At 39.4% G+C, this 20,457-nt stretch overlaps 1 protein-coding gene across 2 annotated transcripts in view; it reads right to left on the bottom strand.

Annotated features, from left to right (window-relative positions):
- SERAC1 (serine active site containing 1) overlaps positions 1-20,457 on the bottom strand; it is a 78,052-nt gene that overhangs the window by 47,100 nt on the left and 10,495 nt on the right. The window lies entirely within an intron of this gene.

Genomic DNA, 20,457 nt, shown 5'->3' with positions numbered 1-20,457 from the left:
TTAGTAGGAAACAGGAAAAGAGATTATTAATCAGAATATCAATATAGGAATCAAAAAAATTTTAATGCCTTCTAAAAATATATATATGCATATAGACAGATATATTTATCTTTAGTGACTGAAGTCCCTACAGAAATGAAAAGTAGCTCTGAATGGAAGATATACTTAGGACCCATAGAAGTGTTTAGCTTTTCTCCAAGGCCTTCAAGAGGGTACCCAACATTGTTTAAAATCTTTGAAATTTAATCGTTACTTGTTGGCATCCTGTCAAAGAAGGAGATGTTGCCCAACTATTTAATCACTATCCTTTTGCTCAACTATTTCATCAACTGAGTAAAGATGATCTAAATATGATGCGATGGTTTCTAGAACAACTCAGTATTCTAGAATCGTAGATTGTCTTTGGATGAGACGTTTCTTTCTTCTTTTTTCTTTTGCAATAAGAGAAAAGAAAGAAGATGCCTTGAGGAACTCATGTGAGAAATGGTCTTTGGTTTAATACATTAAAAACTTCTGGCAGCTTTACAGGGATTAAGGGGAAAATTGCTTGGTGTACATGTGTAAGAAAATCTGTTAGCAATAACACAAAATAAAACGCTTAAACATTTTTTCTTGTAATTCTAGTACCTCAGTTGATGACTAAGCAAATTAGTTTAGGCAACAGAAGCTTGTAAAGGTCACTGTTTTAAAGGTCATTGTATCTTATTTTCTCACTGTTTAAAGGGTTGCTGCTACTTCTCTATGAGACACAGGATAATGGTAAAAATGATACAAAGACAGCAACGAAGTAGGTGCTTATAAAACCAAGGCAGAATGCAATGTAAACTAAGAGTTTACGTATAGATTTTCATTTTAGTTACTACATGAAAACTTTTGACTAAAACAAAAATGCAGAGCAAAAATCTACTGCTTCCTTCATCCCAACATCTACTATGAAAGTGGTCAACTATAAAACATTATACGAATATTGTTTACTATTACTTCTCTGGCCTAAAAACCTTCACGGTATTAACTTCAACAAACCACCCGCCAGCAGGTTCCCCTCCCACCAAGTCCTGGATATGAATGAGTATAGTGGAAATATACTTCCTCATCTTACTTCCCTCTAGATTTCCTCCAATGACATCACTGGCTCTTCCAGATTTTTCCAGAATAAACGAACTCTAACTCTCTTTCAACTCTCTCAGCGTCTTGACTATTTCCAGCTCACTGCTCTCCAGCCTCAACACACCATCCATCCTTGCTTTCCGGGGGTGAGCATCCGTCCCATGGTTGTACTTCCTTCCCCACCCAGCCTCAACTCCAGGGCGCATCACTTCAACCTCTCTACCTGCTTCCTCAACATACCAGACCCCTCCTCCTTCTACTATCCTGCAACCCCAACCTGAAACATGTGTTTTCTCTGTTCTTACACTTGGACAGCCAAAACTGGGGGCAGGGGGACAAAAGGCAAACTGGGAGTGTGCTCTCAGAATGACCTGGGCTGTCCTTAATCAGTTCTCTTCTCACCCCCATGATGACTGCTCTAAACATCCACATACTCTGCCAAACGTCCTACCCTACCTGCATCCTTTTCAAATGATCTTGTCTCTTATTTCACTCAGAAAATTACAACTCTGAAGTCCCTTAACTTCTGCCCCCATACCTACAAGCAGGGATTGATCCAGGTATTGAAGGAATCAACATTTATCCAAATAGTGGGGAGAGGGGAGGTTCCTTTTAAAAAAAAAAACACCACAAATCCACAAATATCAAATTACGTACTAAAATGAAAGTGATTTAGAATGAGAAAAGATATCACAATAAATTACTGGAGCCTTAGAAATATTGATACCTTTCTTCTGGGCTTTCACTAGCTAATTTGTCAGAAATGCTTACATAGAAATACTTCAGGATTACACTCTGGTGTTCCTCCCTCCCTAAGACATTACAACTCTTAGTAACTCCTAGCACTCGCAGGGGCCCATGCAAGTATGGCACCCTCAAGCCTAAGCTTCTTAATATAACAGGAAATCTATGCTGGCTGACTTTCATATCTTTCTCTGCATCGCCTTTTCCAGATTCCAAATGGATTTTTATCTGCACTGTTCTTTCCTGTTTCTGAGGAAAAGGTCTCATCCCTTTTTCTAAGGGAAATGTACCACCTATGTTCTAGATATCATTTTTTTCCCTTCCATGTGGACCTTGATTCATTATCTTTCTCTTCTTAATCTTCACACACTCCCTCTCTATCAGCTCTTTCTACTCTTCCCGCCTAAATACTGGATGTCCAATGTTCTCCCATCAAAACACAAAAACAAAACAAAAACGAACAATTGGAAAAAAAAAAAAAGGAAACCCTCAGTCTACCCAAGTGCCCTCCAGTATTGCCACTTCTCTCACCTCCCTTTCCCAAGATTCTTTTGCCAGTGTGTCTTCCTCCAGCCCTGAAACAGCCCTCCCCAAGGTCACCAGTCAGTGACATCTTTGCTGCTAAATCCACTTTTCAGTCACCATCTTACTGTCTTTGTCTAAAGCATTTGACTACTCCCTCCTTGTCTCCTCTAGCTACTATGACACCTGGTTTTCTAGTTTGATCCCCCTATTTACTGGCTGCTCCATCCCATTACTCATTCAACAAACAGTTATTCAGTTATTGAGCACCTACCACCTGTCAGGGATGGAAACCTGAGATGTGAATAAAGCAGCACAACTCCCTGCTCTTACTGAGCTTACAGTTATCTCTGCTGCCTCTACCCAGCCCTTAAATATCAGTGTTTCAGTGGGTTCCATCTGTGCTCTTCTTTTTTCCTCATGTGATATTCTCGTGCTAAGTAATTTCAGTGTTTTCATCACAAAGCTTTACCTGTAAGCTTTTGATTCCCAAGTCTATAACTAATTCAAGTCTCTCTGCTAAGCACATATATTCAACTGCCTAATGCATAGTTGCACCTTGAAGCACCACAAACACCTAAAACCCAGGATGTCTAAAGTCAAATCATCATACTCTAGAAATCAAATATCCCAAGACCATTTATTACTAAACCATAGTTTCCCCATTGATTAGAAATGACTTTCCCCTACACCAAGGTCTAATCTACCTAGGGTCCATTTCTGGAGAATTTTGTTCCGCTAACACATTTGTCTAACCCTGCATCAATAATGTAACACCTTTCTTAACTATTATACCTTTAAAATAAGCCTTGATAGGTTTCAGAGTGAGTACCCCGGCCCCCATTCTTGGCCTGATTATCTTGGCTACTGGGAAATTTTTTTTTGGCAATCTTTTACATTTTTAATTTTTTTTAATTTTTAAATTTTATTTTACTTATTTTTTTATACAGCAGGTTCTCATTAGTTATCCATTTTATACATATTAGTGTTTATATGTCAATCGCAATCTCCCAATTCATCACACCAACACCAACACCCCCCCGCTGCTTTGCCCCTTGGTGTCCATACGTTTGTTCTCTATGTCTGTGTATCAATTTCTGCCCTGCAAACTGGTTCATCTGTACCATTTTTCTAAGTTCCACATATATGCATTAATATACGATAGTTGTTTTTCTCTTTCTGACTTACTTCACTCTGTATGACAGTCTCTAGATTCATCCACGACTTTATAAATGACCCAATTTCGTTCCTTTTGATGGTTGAGCACTATTCCATTGTATATATGTACCACATCTTCTTTATCCATTCGTTTGTCCATAGGCATTTAGGTTGCCTCAATGACCTGGTTATTGTAAACAGTGCTGCAATGCACATCAGGGTGCATGTGTCTTTTTGAATTGTGGTTTTCTCTGGGTATATGCCCAGTAGTGGGATTGCTGGGTCATATGGTAATTTTTTTTTTTAGTTTTTTAAGGAACCTCCATACTGTTCTCCATAGTGGCTGTATCCATTTACATTCCCACCAACAGTGCAAGAGGGTTCCCCTTTCTCCACACCCTCTCCAGCAGTTGTGTGCAGATTTTCTGATGAGGGCCATTCTAACTGGTGTGAGGTGATGGTGATACCTCATTGTAGTTTTGATTTGCATTTCTCTAATAATTAGTGATGTTGAGCACCTTTTCATGTGCTTCTTGGCCATCTGTATGTCTTCTTTGAAGAAATGTCTAAGTCTTCTGCCCATTTTTATTTTTTATTTTTTGCGGTACGCGGGCCTCTCACTGTTGTGGCCTCTCCCATTGCAGAGCACAGGCTCCAGATGCGCAGGCTCAGTGGCCATGGCTCACGGGCCCAGACACTCCGCGGCATGTGGGATCTTCCCGGACTGGGGCACGAACCCGTGTCCCCTGCATCAGCAGGCGGACTCTCAACCACTGCACCACCAGGGAAGCCCCTGCCCATTTTTTTTTTTTTTTCTTTTTTTTTTGCGGTATGCGGGCCTCTCACTGTTGTGGCCTCTCCCGTTGCGGAGCACAGGCTCCGGATGCGCAGGCCCAGCGGCCATGGCTCACGGGCCCAGCCGCTCCGCGGCATATGGGATCCTCCCAGACCGGGGCACGAACCCGTATCCCCTGCATCGGCAGGCGGACTCTTAACCACTGCGCCACCAGGGAGGCCCGCCCTGCCCATTTTTTGATTGGGTTGTTTGCTTTTTTTTAATATTGAGCTGCACGAGCTGTTTATATATTTTGGAGATTAATCCTTTGTCCGTTGACTGGTTTGCAAACATTTTCTCCCATTCTAAGGGTTGTCTTTTCGTCTTGTTTGTAGTTTCCTTTGCTTTGCAAAAGCTTTTAAGTTTCATTAGGTCCCATTTGTTTATTTTTGTTTTTATTTCCATTACTCTAGGAGGTGGATCAAAAAAGATCTTGCTGTGATTTATGTCAGAGAGTGTTCTTCCTATGTTTTCCTCTAAGAATTTTATAGTGTCCGGTCTTACATTTAGGTCTCTAATCCATTTTGAGTGTATTTTTGTGTATGGTGTTAGGGAGAGTTCTAACTTCATTCTTTTTTTTTTTTTAAACTTTTTTTTTTTTTCTTTTTGCGGTATGTGGGCCTCTCACTGTTGTGGCCTCTCCCGTCGCGGAGCACAGGCTCCGGACGCGCAGGCTCAGCGGCCATGGCTCACGGGCCCAGCCGCTCCACGGCATATGGGATCCTCCCAGACCGGGGCACGAACCCGTATCCCCTGCATCGGCAGGCGGACTCTCAACCACTGCGCCACCAGGGAGGCCCTCTAACTTCATTCTTTTACATGTAGCTGTCCAGTTTTCCCAGCACCACTTATTGAAGAGACTGTCTTTTCTCCATCCTATATCCTTGCATCCTTTGTCGTAGATTAGTTGAGCACAGGTGCGTGGGTTTATCTCTGGGCTTTCTATCCTGTTCCATTGATCTATATTTCTGTTTTTGTGCCAGTACCATATTGTCTTGATTGCTGTAGCTTTGTAGTATAGTCTGAAGTCAGGGAGTCTGATTCCTCCAGCTCTGTTTTTTTCCCCCCTCAAGATCGCTTTGGCTATTCAGGGTCTTTTGTGTTGCCATACAAATTTTAAGATTTTTTGTTCTAGTTCTGTAAAAAATGCCATTGGTAATTTGATAGGGATTGCATTCAATCTGTAGATTGCTTTGGGTAGTATAGTCATTTTCACAGTATTGATTGTTCCAATCCAAGAACATGGAATCTCTCTCCATCTGTTTGTATCATCTTTAATTTCTTTCATCAGTGTCTTATAGTTTTCTGCATACAGGTCTTTTGTCTCTCTACGTAGGTTTATTCCTAGGTATTTTATTCTTTTTGTTGCAGTGGTAAATGGGAGTGTTTCCTTAATTTCCCTTTCAGATTTTCCATCATTAGTGTATAGGAATGCAAGAGATTTCTGTGCATTTATTTTGTATCCTGCAACTTTACCAAATTCACTGATTAGCTCTAGTAGTTTTCTGGTGGCATCTTTAGGATTCTCTATGTATAGTATCATGTCATGTACAAACAGTAACAGTTTTACTTCTTCTTTTCCAATTTGTATTCTTTTTATTTCTTTTTCTTCTCTGATTGCCATGGCTAGGACTTCCAAAACTACGTTGAATAACAGTGGTGAGAGTGGACATCCTTGTCTTGTTCCTGATCTGAGAGGAAATACTTTCAGTTTTTCACCATTGAGAATGATGTTTGCTGTCGGTTTGTCATATATGGCCTTTATTATGTTGAGGTAGGTTATCTCTATGCCCACATTCTGGAGAGTTTTTATGATAAATGGGTTTTGAATTTTGTCAAAAGCCTTTTCTGCATCTATTGAGATGATCATATGGTTTTTATCTTTCAATTTGTTAATATGGTGTATCACATTGATTGATTTGCGTATATCGAAGAATCCTTGCATCCCTGGGATAAATGCCACTTGATCAGGGTGTGTGATCCTTTTAATGTGTTGTTGGATTTTGTTTGCTGGTATTTTGTTGAGAATTTTTGCATCCATATTCATCAGTGATATTGGTCTGTAATTTTCTCTCTTTTTGTTTTTTAGGTTTTTAAAAATTCTCAACATATTTTTTTTATTTATTTATTTATTTATTTATTTATTTATTTATTTGCTTTATAACAAATTTAATCAGTTATACATATACATATGTTCCCATATCCCCTCCCTTTTGCGTCTCCCTCCTACCCTCCCTATCCCATCCCTCCAGGCGGTCACAACGTAATTTTCTCTTTTTGTAGTATCTTTGTCTGGTTTTGGTATCAGGGTGATGGTAGCCTCATAGAATGAGTTTGGGAGTGTTCCTTCCTCTGCAATTTTTTGGAAGAGTTTGAGAAGGATGGGTGTTAGCTCTTCTCTAAATGTTTGACAAAATTCACCTCTGAAGCCATCTGGTCCTGGACTTTTGTTTGTTGGAAGATATTTAATCACAGTTTCAATTTCATTACCTGTGATTGGTCTGGTCATATTTTCTATTTCTTCCTGCTTCAGTCTTGGAAGGTTATACCTTTCTAAGAATTTGTCCATTTCTTCCAGTTTGTCCACTTTATTGGCATCGAGTTGCTTGTGATTGTCTCTTAGGATGCTTTGTATTTCTGTGGTGCCTGTTGTGACTTCTCCTTTTTCATTTCTAATTTTATTGATTTGAATCCTCTCCCTATTTTTCTTGATGAGTTTGGCTAATGGTTTATCAACTTTGTTTATCTTCTCAGAGAACCAGCCTTTAGTTTTATTGATCTTTGTTATTGTTTTCTTTGCTTCTATTTATTTCTGCTCTGATCTTTATGATTTCTTTCCTTCTGCTAACTTCGGGTTTTGTTTGTTCTTTTTTTCCTCTAATTCCTTTAGGTGTAAGATTAGATTGTTTATTTGAGATTTTACTTGTTTCTTGAGGTAGGCTTGTACTGCTATAAACTTCCCTCTTAGAACTGCTTTTGCTGCATCCCATAGGTTTTGGATCATCGTATTTTCATTGTCATTTGTCTCTAGGTATTTTTTGATTTCCTCTTTGTTTTCTTCAGTGATCTCTTGGTTATTTAGTAACGTACTGTTTAGCCTCCATGTGTTTGTGTTTTTTACATTGTTTTCCCTGTAATTGATTTCTAATCTCATAGCATTGTGTTCAGAAAAGATGCTTGATATGATTTCAATTTTCTGAAGTTCACTGAGGCTTGATTTGTGACCCAAGATGTAATCTATCCTGGAGAATGTTCCATGTGCACTTGAGAAGAAAGTGTAATCTGCTGTTTTTGGATGGAATGTCCTATAAATATCAATTAAATCTATCTCATCTATTGTGTCATTTAAAGCTTGTGTTTCCTTATTAATTTTCTGTTTGGATGATCTGCCCGTTGGTGTAAGTGAGGTGTTAAAGTCCCCCACTATTACTGTGTTACTGTCAATTTTCTCTTTTATAGCTCTTGGCAGTTGCCTTATGTATTGAGGTGCTCCTATGTTGGGTGCATATATAATTGTCATGTCTTCTTCTTGGGTTGATCCCTTGATCATTATGTAGCGTCCTTCCTTGCCTCTTGTAACATTCTTTATTTTAAAGTCTATTTTATCTGATATGAGTATTGCTACTCCAGCTTTCTTTTGATCTCCTTTTGCATGGAATATCTTTTTCCATCCCCTCACTTTCAGTCTGTATGTGTCCCTAGATCTGAAGTGGGTCTCTTGTAAACAGCATATAGAGGGTCTTGTTTGTGTATCCATTCAGCGAGGCTGTGTCTTTTGGTTGGAGCATTTAATCCACTCACTTTTAAAGTAATTATCGATATGTATGTTCCTATTACCATTTTCTTAATTGTTATGGGTTTGGTTTTGTAGGTCGTTTTCTTCTCTTGTGTTTACCACTTTGAGAAGTTCCTTTAGCACTTGTTGTAGAGCTGGTTTGGTGGTGCTAAATTCTCTTAGCTTTTGGGCCTCCCTGGTGGCGCAAGTGGTTGAGAGTCCGCCTGCCGATGCAGGGGATACGGGTTCGTGCCCCGGTCTGGGAGGATCCCATATGCCGCGGAGCGGCTGGGCCCGTGAGCCATGGCCGCTGAGCCTGCGCGTCCGGAGCCTGCGCGTCCGGAGCCTGTGCTCCGCAACGGGGGAGGCCACAACAGTGAGAGGCCCGCATACCGCAAAAAAAAAAAAAAAAAAAAAAAAAAAATTCTCTTAGCTTTTGATTGTCTGGAAAGCTTTTGATTTCTCCATCGAATCTGAATGATATCCTTGCTGGGTAGAGTAATCTTGGTTGTAGGTTCTTCCCTTTCATCACTTTAAATATGTCATGCCACTCCCTTCTGGCTTGTAGAGTTTCTGCTGAGAAATCAGCTGTTAACCTTATGGGAGTTCCCTTTTATGTTATTTGTTGGTTTTCCCTTGCCACTTTCAATAATTTTTCTTTGTCTTTAATTTTTGCCAATTTGATTACTATGTGTCTCGGTGTGTTTCTCTTTGGGTTTATCCTGTATGGGACTCTCTGCACTTCCTGGACTTGGGTGGCTATTTCCTTTGCCATGTTAGGGAATTTTTCAACTATAATCTCTTCAAATATTTTCTTGGTTCCTTTCTCTCTCTCTTCTCATTCTGGGACCCCTATAATGCAAATGTTGTTGCGTTTAATGTTGTCCCAGAGGTCTCTTAGGTTGTCTTCATTTCTTTTCATTCTTTTTTCTTTATTTTGTTCTGTGGCAGTGAATTCCACTGTTCTGTCTTCCAGGTCACTTTTCCGTTCTTCTGCCTCAGTTATTCTGCTATTGATTCCAGCTAGTGTATTTTTCATTTCAGTTATTGTATTGTTCATCTCTGTTTGTTTTTTAATTCTTCTAGGTCTCTGTTAAACATTTCTTGCATCTTCTCGATCTTTGCCTCCATCTTTTTCTGAGGTCCTGGATCATGTTCACTATCATTTTTCTGAATTCTTTTTCTGGAAGGTTGCCTATCTCCACTTCATTTAGTTGTTTTTCTGGGGTTTCATCTTGTTCCTTCATCTGGTACATAGCTCTCTGCCTTTTCATCTTATCTATCTTTTTGTGAATGTGGTGTTTGTTCCACAGGCTGCAGGATTGTAGTTCTTCTTGCTTCTGCTGTTTGCCCTCGCTATTGGTTTTTTTTATTGGAACTGAATTAATTTACAGATTAATTTGGGGAGAACTGGTATCATGTGGAGTGCCTTCATTCATGAAAAGTGTATCTTCAATTCTTCTTTTAGATCTTTTGTAATTTTCTCCACAAAGGTCATGCATGGTTTTTCTTTGTTTCTTCCTTTCATGGAAAATTTCAAATGTATACAAATAGAGACAGAATAATAAACTCAACCCTATCACTCAGCTTCAAAAATTGTCAACACATGGTCAATCTTGTTTCATCTATACCTGCTCTATCCAACAGAACTTCTGCATGATAGACATTTCCTATATCTGCACCACTAGTGTGAAAATATGCTAATGTGACTGAGGAACTGAAATTTCAATTAATTTTAATTTATATACCCACATGGTTAGTGGCTGAATAGTGAAATCTATACTGTAAGCCACATTCACTTTTCCACCACCATAACACTCAATTATTTTGAAGCAAATCCATAATGTCATGTAATATATAACCTGTAAATACTGTAGAATGTTATTGATGGTTAAAAAAAAAGTAACCATCATTATGTCCCCCTTGAAAAAAAATTCCTTAGTATCATCAAATATCCAACAAATATTTCAATTATTTCATAAACTTTTGTTTTGCACTATTGGTCTGTTAGAATTAGGATCTAAACAAGGTCCACATATTGCATTTGGTTGCTAATGTGCCTCTTTTTTAGAGTCACTTATTTTTACTTTTATTTATTTATTTGTTTGTTTGTTTATGGCTTCATTAGGTCTTCGTTGCTGTGTGCGGCCTTTCTCTAGTTGTGGCGAGCTGGTGCTACTCTTCCTTGTGGTGCGCAGGCTTCTCATTGTGGTGGCTTCTCTTGTTGTGGAGTACGGGCTCTAGGTGCGTGGGCTCAGTAGTTGTGGCTTGTGGCTCTAGAACACAGGCTTGGTAGCTGTGGTGCACGGGTTTAGTTGTTCTGCAGCATGTGGGATCTTGCTGGACCAGGGTTCAAACCCGTCCCCCTTGCATTAGCAGGCAGATTCTTAACCACTGCACTACCAGGGAAGTCCCAGAGTCACTTGTTTTTAAAATTACTAGTTAGATTTTCTTTTTTCTTGAATTAGTCTTGATAATATCTATTTTTCAAGAAAATGGGCATTTAAGTTTTCAAAATCATTAGCATAAAGCTGTTCATGCTATTCCTATGATCTCTTTATCCCAAAATTGCCTACGTTTTTTGTTCCTAGCATTATTTGTGCCTCTTCTTTTTTACTTTTGAGCAGTCTTCTTAAAGCTTATTAATAGAAAAAAATCATTTATTAATTTTTATCATCTAGTGCTTTTGCTCAGCATCTCTATTTTATTTTGTTTTGTTTTCTATTTCTGCTCTTCACTATTTTCTTCTTTCTTTTTTTGGATTCACTCTGTTCTTTCTGCAACTTCTTCAGTAATATTTAACATGTTATGAACATTTCCTGCTGTTTCATAAATGCATTTAAGACCATAAATTCCCCTCTAAGTTTTGCTTTACTTCAATTTCACAAGTCCTGATACTTCCACTGTGATTTTCTCTAATCCACGGATTAGTTTGTTTTTAGTCTCTAAACATCCAAAATTTCTAAAGATTATCTTTTTACTGTGCTATATGACATAGATTCTTCGGAATTATGGAGACTTGCTTTGTTACCTAGTTGCAATCAATATTTATAAATGTATCATATAAACTTACTCTTCATTATGGGCAAAATTTAGTAAATCCATTATATCAAGCTTGTTAACTATGTTGTATTCTTTGGAATTACGGAGACTTGTTTTGTTACCTAGTTGCAATCAATATTTATAAATGTATCATATAAACTTACTCTTCGTTATGGGCAAAATTTAGTAAATCCATTATATCAAGCTTGTTAACGATGTTGTATAAAAAGGGATTCAACCCTACCCATTTGGAAGCCAGAATGCGGCTGGTTAATAACCAAGTAAAGGTTTTGATTCCTGAAAGCTTAACGGAAGAAGTGCTTAGCTCTTTCCATCAGAACACCCACTATGGGAGGGACGCCACCCTATAATGGATACAAGATTTTATTCAAGGACCTATTATGTCCAGGACTGTTCAAAGAGTTACACAGGAGTACTTGACTTATGTTAAAAATAACACCAGAAATAGGCCCCCTCCCCCTCATATGGAATTCAGGAGGTGGGTGGTGGTGAGGGGGGAAGCCCAGGGAAAGACTGGCAGGTGGATTTCATGGTTATGCCCAAGACTAAAGGAAACTTTCATTATCTACTGGTAATGGTAGACACTTTTACAGGCCGAGTGAAAGCACTCCTGTGTCAGACAGAAAGGGCTTCTGAGGGAATGAAGTCCTTACTTAAAGAAATAATTCCCAGGTTTGGACTCTCCAGCTCAATTCAGAGTGACAACAGATGAGCTTTTGTTGACAGTAGTACACAAGGGGTTTCAGAGCAGCCTGGAATAAAATGGAATTGACATGCATCCTGGAGATCCTAGTCAACTGGGAAAATGGAGAACAGGAATTATACTTTGAAAGGACTACAGACAAAATCTGTCAAAAAACTGATTTAACATGGGACAAAATATTGTCATTTGCACTGTTTAGAATGAGGGTGGCCCCTAGAAGCAGACTCCAATTGAGTCCTTATGAGGTACTGTACGAGAGACCATTCCTCTATTCTGAGTTGCTAGGCAGACAAATTTCTGATCAGAAGTAAAAGAATTAGATACTATGAGGTATGTACAAACACTGGAATTAGTTTTGAATGCTATTCATAGGTTTGCCAATAACAGGATGAAGTACCCTACAGATTTCCCCCATCATCAGATAAAACCTGGGGAACAGGGAGCTTTGAAAAACCTGGAAAGAAGTACTCCCAGAAAACCAACCACAACCCCAGTGGATGGGGCCTTATCAGGTTTTGCTAGTAACTAACTCTTCTGTTAAACTTGAAGATGTTAATTAAGCTTTGGATACACTCCCAAGTGAAGGGGCAATCTCTCTTGCCCATCACCACAATAAAGGAGAAAACTGCTGCTGAAAGCCATTAACAGATCTGGAAGTCCTCTTTAGAAGAAACAGTAAGAAACAAAGCAGATGGCTCCTTACATTAAGGTATGGACTGTAATTTTTCTGTTGCTGGAGGAAAGTCATATTATCTGTGTACCAAAACCCTGCCTTCGTTTGATCTGGAGGCTAGTTCTGACTCCTTCTCAAGATAAAGTTACTTTACTCCTTCACTATAATTACACTACTCTGGAACTGAAGTACCCATTTCTTTCACACTCTCATTTAGACCTAGAAAATAATGGCAAAAAGGCCAAGTACCACCTCTGGGAACAGGCCTATGTAAACACCCAGCAAAGCTTGTTGAGCATGCTGATCCAATTGGAAGCCAAAGTGGCAGGTAAGCAATGGTCCACTATACTGGGGTGCAGAAAGCCAGAAAGCCAAGCTTTGGAAAACCTATGGCCCCACCCTGGGCGATGGGATATTTTGAGCAGTAACTGTAAGTTACACCACTGCGCCTTGATGGCCTCAGCTCCCTGGATTAATAAAAAGGGGCTATATCAGGTAGTACAACTGGTAGGCAAAGGGGACAGGAACATTTTCCAGAGACAGCACATACTGCCTATGGGAAGCCACTGGGCCCTGGTGAATAAAGAAGCTGTGCGCCACATTTGGACGCCAGTCTCCACGTTGAGCTGCACTTTGAAAAGCAACATTTGGTTCTGCCCTCAAAACCAGTGGGACTCAGAGACCACTCTGACTTGGCCTACAAAAAAGACCCCCCATACAACATATGGTGGGCTTCCCTGGTGGTGCAGTGGTTGGGAGTCCGCCTGCCAATGCAGGGGACACGGGTTCGTGCCCCTGTCCGGGAAGATCCCACATGCCACGGAGTGGCTGGGCCCGTGAGCCATGGCTGCTGAGCCTGCGTGTCCAGAGCCTATGCTCCGCGACGGGAGAGGCCACAACAGTGAGAGGCCCGCGTACCGAAAAAAAAAAAAAAAGATAACATATGGTATATTGGAAAAGGAATGTTCCGCTGAGAAAGAGTCAGTAACGAGACAGGCGTTCTATCTGATGGGTATTGTAACGATAACACCTTTAGTATGAATGACACAGGAATTTGGTGCAATTATGGTACAGTCTGGAAACTGTAATGTAAAAAAATAAATGTATGGTAACACTGATGTAGGTGACTATATGTACAGGAACTGGAACTAACCCCCTCACCCCCGACTCTACTGTGTAAGTTGAGGACAGCTGGCCTGAGGACAGATTGGAGGGAAAATCTGAACTAGTCCATCAGGTCTTGCAAGAGAGTGCTAAAGAATTCCACTGAGTACAGATAATGGTAGACAAGGGAGAAAAGAGAATAGTGCAACGAACAAGAGACTATGCAAACACTGTTCAGGAATCATCAGTTGGTTTTCTTCTTTTCCAGTCTGTGGGAAATTTTTATTACATTAAAGAGAAGGCTGCTCTCTTTCTGACAGTCATTCTCTCATTTTTCTTACAAAAGTGTTACTGTAAGAGAAGGATATAGCAAGCTAAGAAAAAGAAATTTTAATGTTAAGCTCTGGGGCATCACCTGCTCACCTCACCACTTACCAAACCGAAAATTGTGCACAAGCTGATCACATTCCCCAGGGCCATCTCCCTCACCTTGCCTTTAAAACCCCTTCCCTGGACTTCACTCGTGGCGCAGTGGTTAAAACTCTGCCTGCCAATGCAGGGGACACAGGTTCAAGCCCTGGTACAGGAAGATCCCACATGCCATGGAGCAACTAAGCCTGTGCACCACAACTACTGAGCCCACGTGCCACAACTACTGAAGCCCACATGCCTAGAGCCTGCGCTCCACAGTAAGAGAAAGCACTGCAATGAGAAGCCCACGCATTACAATGAAGAGTAGCCCCCGCTCGCCGCCACTAGAGAAAGCCTGTGCACAGCAACAAAGACTCAACACAGCCAGAAATTAATTAATTAATTAATCAGTTAATTAATTAATTTAAAAAAACAAACAAACCCAAAAAACCTTCCCTGAAAGCCATCACAGAGTTAGGGTCTTCTGACCATTAGAGGCGCCTGTACTACTTTCTTGGTATCTCGCAATAAATGCTGTACTTTCCTTCACCACAACCTGGGCCAGCAGACTAGGTTCACTGTATGTGAGGCGAGTGGACCCAAGTTTGGTTCAGTAACACACACTTAAACAGCACACACAAAATCTCATGCCCTCTGGGACCCAGGGCAGGAGCAGTAATTTGAAGGGAGCCTGGGTCAGACCTACCTGCTGATCTTGGAGAATCTCCCACAGAGGCAGGAGAAATATAATATAATAACCAGAAAATATAAACCAGCTTTACAAAAAATGTTAAAGTGACTTCTCTAAGCGAAAAAGAAAACTCCACAACTATAAACATTAAAATTACGAAAGGAAAAAGCTCATTGGTATAGACAAATATACAGTAAAAGCAGCAGATCATCCACACACAAAGCTACAGGAAGGTTAAAAAACAAAAGTAGTAAAATCCTCTGTATCCACAATAAACAGTTAAGGGATACACAAAACAATTGGATGTAAAATATGATGTCAAAAACAGTAATCAGGGCTTCCCTGGTGGTGCAGTGGTTGGGAGTCCACCTGCCGATGCAGGGGACACGGGTTTGTGCCCTGGTCCAGGAGGATCCCGCATGCCGCGGAGCAGCTGGGCCCATGAGCCACGGCCGCTGAGCCTGCGCGTCCGGAGCCTGTGCTCCACAGCGGGACAGGCCGCGGCAGTGAGAGGCCCCCATACTGCAAACAAACAAACAAACAAAAAAACAGTAATCATAGGCACAGGAGCCTATGATTAAGCCCTGGGGTGTCACCTGGTTACCTCACCACCTACCAAACAGAAAATTGTGCACAAGCTGATCACATTCCCCAGGGCCCCCTCCCTCACCTTGCCTTTAAAACCCCTTCCCTGGACTTCCCTGGTGGCGCAGTGGTTAAGAATCTGCCTGCCAATGCAGGGGACATGGGTTCGAGCCCTGTGCTTAATCAGAGGCACATCTCTTGAAGAGATCAGCAACTTGAAACAATCACACCTTATATATAGATTGTTATACATAAACCACATGATAACAAACCAAAAATCTATAATACACACACAAAAAAGAGAAAGGAATCCAAGCAAAACACTAAAGACAGTCATCAAATAACAAGAAGAGAATAAGAAAGTAACAAAAAACAACTACAAAAAACAAGCTAAAAACAATTACCAAAATGGCAATAAAGACATACATATCAATAATTACTTGAACTGTAAATGAACTATGTGGTCCCATCAAAAGACACAGAGCGGATGAGTGGATTCAAAAACAAGACCTGTATATATGTTGCCTACAAGAGACTCATGGCATATCTAAAGACATGCAAAGACTGAAAGTGAGGGGATAGAAAAAGGTATTCCATGCAAATGGAAAGAAAAGAAAGCCAGGGTAACAATATTTATGAGACAAAATAGACTTTAAAACAAAGACTGTTACAGGAGACAAAGAAGGACATTACATAATGAATAAGGGAATCAATCAAGAACATTTAACAATTATAAATATATATGCACCCAACATAGGAGCATTTACATAGACAAAGTAAATATTAACAGACATAAAGGGAGAAATCAACAGTAATAATAGTAGGGGACTTCAACACCCCACTTCCATCAATAGAGAGATCATCCAGACAGAAGATCAATAAGGAAATACTGGCCTTAAGTGACACATTACACCAGACTGACTATGTATACATATATAAAACATTCCATCCAAAAGCAGAAGAATGCACATTCTTTCCAAGTATGCATGGAACATTCACCAGGATAGATCACATGCCAGGCCAGAAAACAAGCTTCAGTGAATTTTTAAAAAGATCAAGCATCTTTTCTGACCACAACTCTATGAGACTAGAAATCAACTACAAGGGACTTCCCTGGTGGTGCAGTGGTTAAAAATACGCCCGCCAATGCAGAGAACACGGGTTCAAGCCCTGGTCCGGGAAGATCCCACATGCCACAGAGCAACTAAGCCCGTGCGCCACAACTACTGAGCCTGCACTCTAGAGCCCACACAAGCTACAACTACTGAAGCCCGCGCGCCTAGAGCCCATGCTCCACAACAAGAAAAGCCACTGGAATCAGAAGCCCGTGCACCTCAACGAAGAGCAGCCCCTGCTCGCCACAATTAGAAAAAGCCCATGCACCTCAATGAAAAGTAGCCCCCACTCGCCACAACTAGAAAAATCCCACGTGCAGCAACAAAGACCCAACACAGCCAAAAATAAATAACTAAATAAATTTATTAAAAGAAAAAAAGTCAACTACAAGAAAAAAACTGCATAAAACCTCCACAAATGTGTGGAGGCTAAACAATATGCTACTAAACAACCAATGGATCGCTGAAGGAATCAAAGAGGAAACCAGAAAAATACCTGGAGACTAATGAAAACAAAAACACAATGATCCAAAATCCATGAAATGAAGCAAAAGCAATTCTAAGAGGGAAGTTTATAGCAATACAAGATTACCACAGGAAACAAGAAAGAAAACAAATGAACAACCTAACCTTACACCTAAAGGAACTAGAAAAAGAAGAACAAACAAAACCCAAACTTAGTAGAAGGAAAGAAATCATAAAGATCAGAGCAGATTTAAGTGAAATACAGACTAAGAAAACAATAGAAAAGATCAATGAAACTAAGAGCTGGTTCTTAGAAAAGCTAAACAAAATCAATAAACCTTTAGCTAGACTCATCAAGAAAAAAAGAGGGTCCAAATCAATAAAATCAGAAGTCAGACGCTACAACTGACACCGCAGAAATACAAAGGATCATAAGAGACTACTATGAACAACTATATGTCAATAAAATGGACAACCTAGAAGAAACAGACAAATTCCTAGTAATGTACAATCTCCCAAGATTGAACCAGGAAGAAATAGAAAATATGGACAGACTAATTACCAGTAATGAAACTGAATCAGTAATTTTTTCAAAAAAACTCTCAATGAACAAAAGTCCAGGACCAGGTAGCTTCACAGGTGAATTCTACCAAAAATTTAGAGAAGAGTTAACACCTACCCTTTCAAACTATTGCAAAAAACTGCAGAGGAAGGAATGTTTCCCAACTCATGCTACAAGGCCAGCATCACCCTGATACCAAAACCAAACAAAGATATCACAAAACAATAATGTTACAGACCAATAACACCAATGAACACAGATGCAAAAATTCTCAACAAAATATTAGGAAACCAAATCCAACAGTACATTAAAAAGGTCATACACCATGATCAAGTGGCATTTATCCCAGGGAGGCAAGGATTTTTCAATACCCACAAATCAATCAATGTGATACATCACATTAACAAACTGAAGAATAAAAACGATATGATCATCTCAATAGATGCAGAAAAAGCTTCTGACAAAATTCAACATCTATTTATGATTAAGAAAAAAAAACTCCCCAGAAACTGGGTATAGAGGGAACATATCTCAACATTTCCTCTAAGATCAGGAACAAGACAAGGATGCCTGCTTTCTCCACTTTTATTCAACATAGTTTTGGAAGTTCTAGCCACAGAAAGAGATAAGAAAAAGAAATAAAGGGAATCGAAATTAAAAGGGAAGAAGTAAAACTGTCACTGTTCACAGATAAAATGACGCTTCAGACATAGAAATTCCTAAGATGCCTACTAGAGCTCATTAATGAATTCAATAAAGCTGCAGGATACAAAATTAATATACAGAAATCTGTTGCATTTCTATCCACTAACAAGGAACTGTCAGAAAGAGATATTACAGAGACAATCCTATTTACAATAGCATCAAAAAGAATTCAAAACCTAGGAATAAACCTAGAAGGTAAAAGACCTGTACTTAGAAAACTATAAGACACTAATGAAAGAAACATAAGATTACACAAACAGATGGAAAGATATACCATATTCATGGACTGGAAGAATTAATATTGTTAAAATGATCATACTACCCAAGGCAATCTACAAATTCAATCAAATCCCTATCAAAATACAAATGGCATTATTCACAGAACTAGATCAAATAATTTAAAAATTGTATGGAAACAAAAAAGACCCCAAATAGCCAAAACAATCTGGAGAAAGAAAAACAGACCTGGAGGAATCATATCCCTGACTTCAGACTATACTACAAAGCTACAGTAATCAAAGCAGTATGGTACTGGCACAAAAGAGACATATAGATCAACGGAACAGAATACAGGGCCCAGAAATAAACCCACACACTTACGGTCAATTAATCTATGGCAAAAGAGGCAAGAATATACAATGGGAAAAAGACAGTCTCTTCAATAATTGGCACTGAGAAAACTGGACAACTACCTGTAAATGAATTAAATTTGAACATTTTCTAACATCATATACAAAAATAAACCCAAAATGGATTAAAGACCTAAATGTAAGACTTGAAACCATAAAACCCGTAGAAGAAAACACTGACGGAATACTCTTTGACATAAATTGTAGCAATATTTTTTTTGAATCTGTCCCCTAAGGCAAAGGAAACAAAAGCAAAAACAAACAATTGGGACCTGATTAAACATAAAAGCTTTTGCACGGCAAAGGAAAACATCAACAAAATGAAAAGACAACCTACCGAATGGACGAAAATATTTGCAAATCATATGACCTATAAGGGGTTAATATCCAAAATATATACACAGCTCAACATTTTAAAACACCCAATTAAAGAATGCAGAATACATGAATAGACATTTCTTCCATAAGAGACACACAGATGGCCAACAGGCATGTAAAAAAATTCTCAACACCACTAATTATGAGAGAAATGTAAATAAAAACCACAATGAGATATCATCTCACACCTGTCAGAATGGCTTTCATCAAAAAGAACATAAATAATAAATGCTGGCAAGGAAGTGGAGAAAAGGGAACCCTCATACACTGTTGGTGAGAATGTAGATTGGTGCAGCTACTGTCGAAACAGTCAGGAGGTTGCTCAAAAACTAAAATAGGGGCTTCCCTGGTGGTGCAGTGATTAAGACTCCATGCTCCCAATACAGGGGGGTCGGGTTCGATCCCTGGTCAGGGAACTAGATCCCACATGCATGCCACAATTAAGAAGCCCACCTGCCTCAACTAAGGAGCACACGGGCTGCACCTAAGGAGCCGGTGAGCAGCAACTAAGGAGCCTGCCTGCTGCAACTAAGACCTGGTGCAATCAAATAAATATATAAATATATTTTTTTTTTTTTAAAAACCTAAGAACAGAACTATCATATGATCCATCAATTACACTCCTGGGTATATATCCAAATAAAACTAAAATGCTAATTCAAAAAGATACATGCACCCCAATGTTCATAGCAGCATTGTTTACAATAGCCAAGATACAGAAGCAACCTAAGCGTCCATCAACAGATGAATGGATAAAGAAGATGTGGTATATATATACAATGGAATAACATTCAGCCTTAAAAAAGAATGAAATTTTGCCATTTGCAACAACATGGATGGACCTGGAGGGTATTATGCTTAGTGAAATAAATCAGACACAGAAAGACAAATACTGCATGTCCTCACTTATATGTAGAATCTAAAAAATAAAACAAACTAGTGAATGTAATAAAAAAGAGACTTACAGATATAGAAAATAAACTAGTGGTTACCAGTGGGGAGAGGGAATATGGAGAGGCAATGTAGGGGTAGGGGATTAAGAGGTACAAACTACCACATATAAAATAAATAAGCTACAAGTATATACAGTGCAGTACAGGGATTATGATTATAGACAATATTTTATAACTATAAGTGCAATATCCTCTAAAATTTTTTGAATCATTGAGACTGGTTCAAGTTAGCGGAGTAGAAGGACGTGTGCTCACTCCCTCTTTCGAGAGCACAGAATC

This window comes from Mesoplodon densirostris, chromosome 12 (genome assembly GCF_025265405.1).
Source record: "Mesoplodon densirostris isolate mMesDen1 chromosome 12, mMesDen1 primary haplotype, whole genome shotgun sequence".
NCBI classification, from domain to species: domain Eukaryota; kingdom Metazoa; phylum Chordata; class Mammalia; order Artiodactyla; family Ziphiidae; genus Mesoplodon; species Mesoplodon densirostris.
The sequence above is the reverse complement of the archived record's forward strand: the minus strand, read 5'-3'. Positions and strand labels throughout refer to the sequence as shown.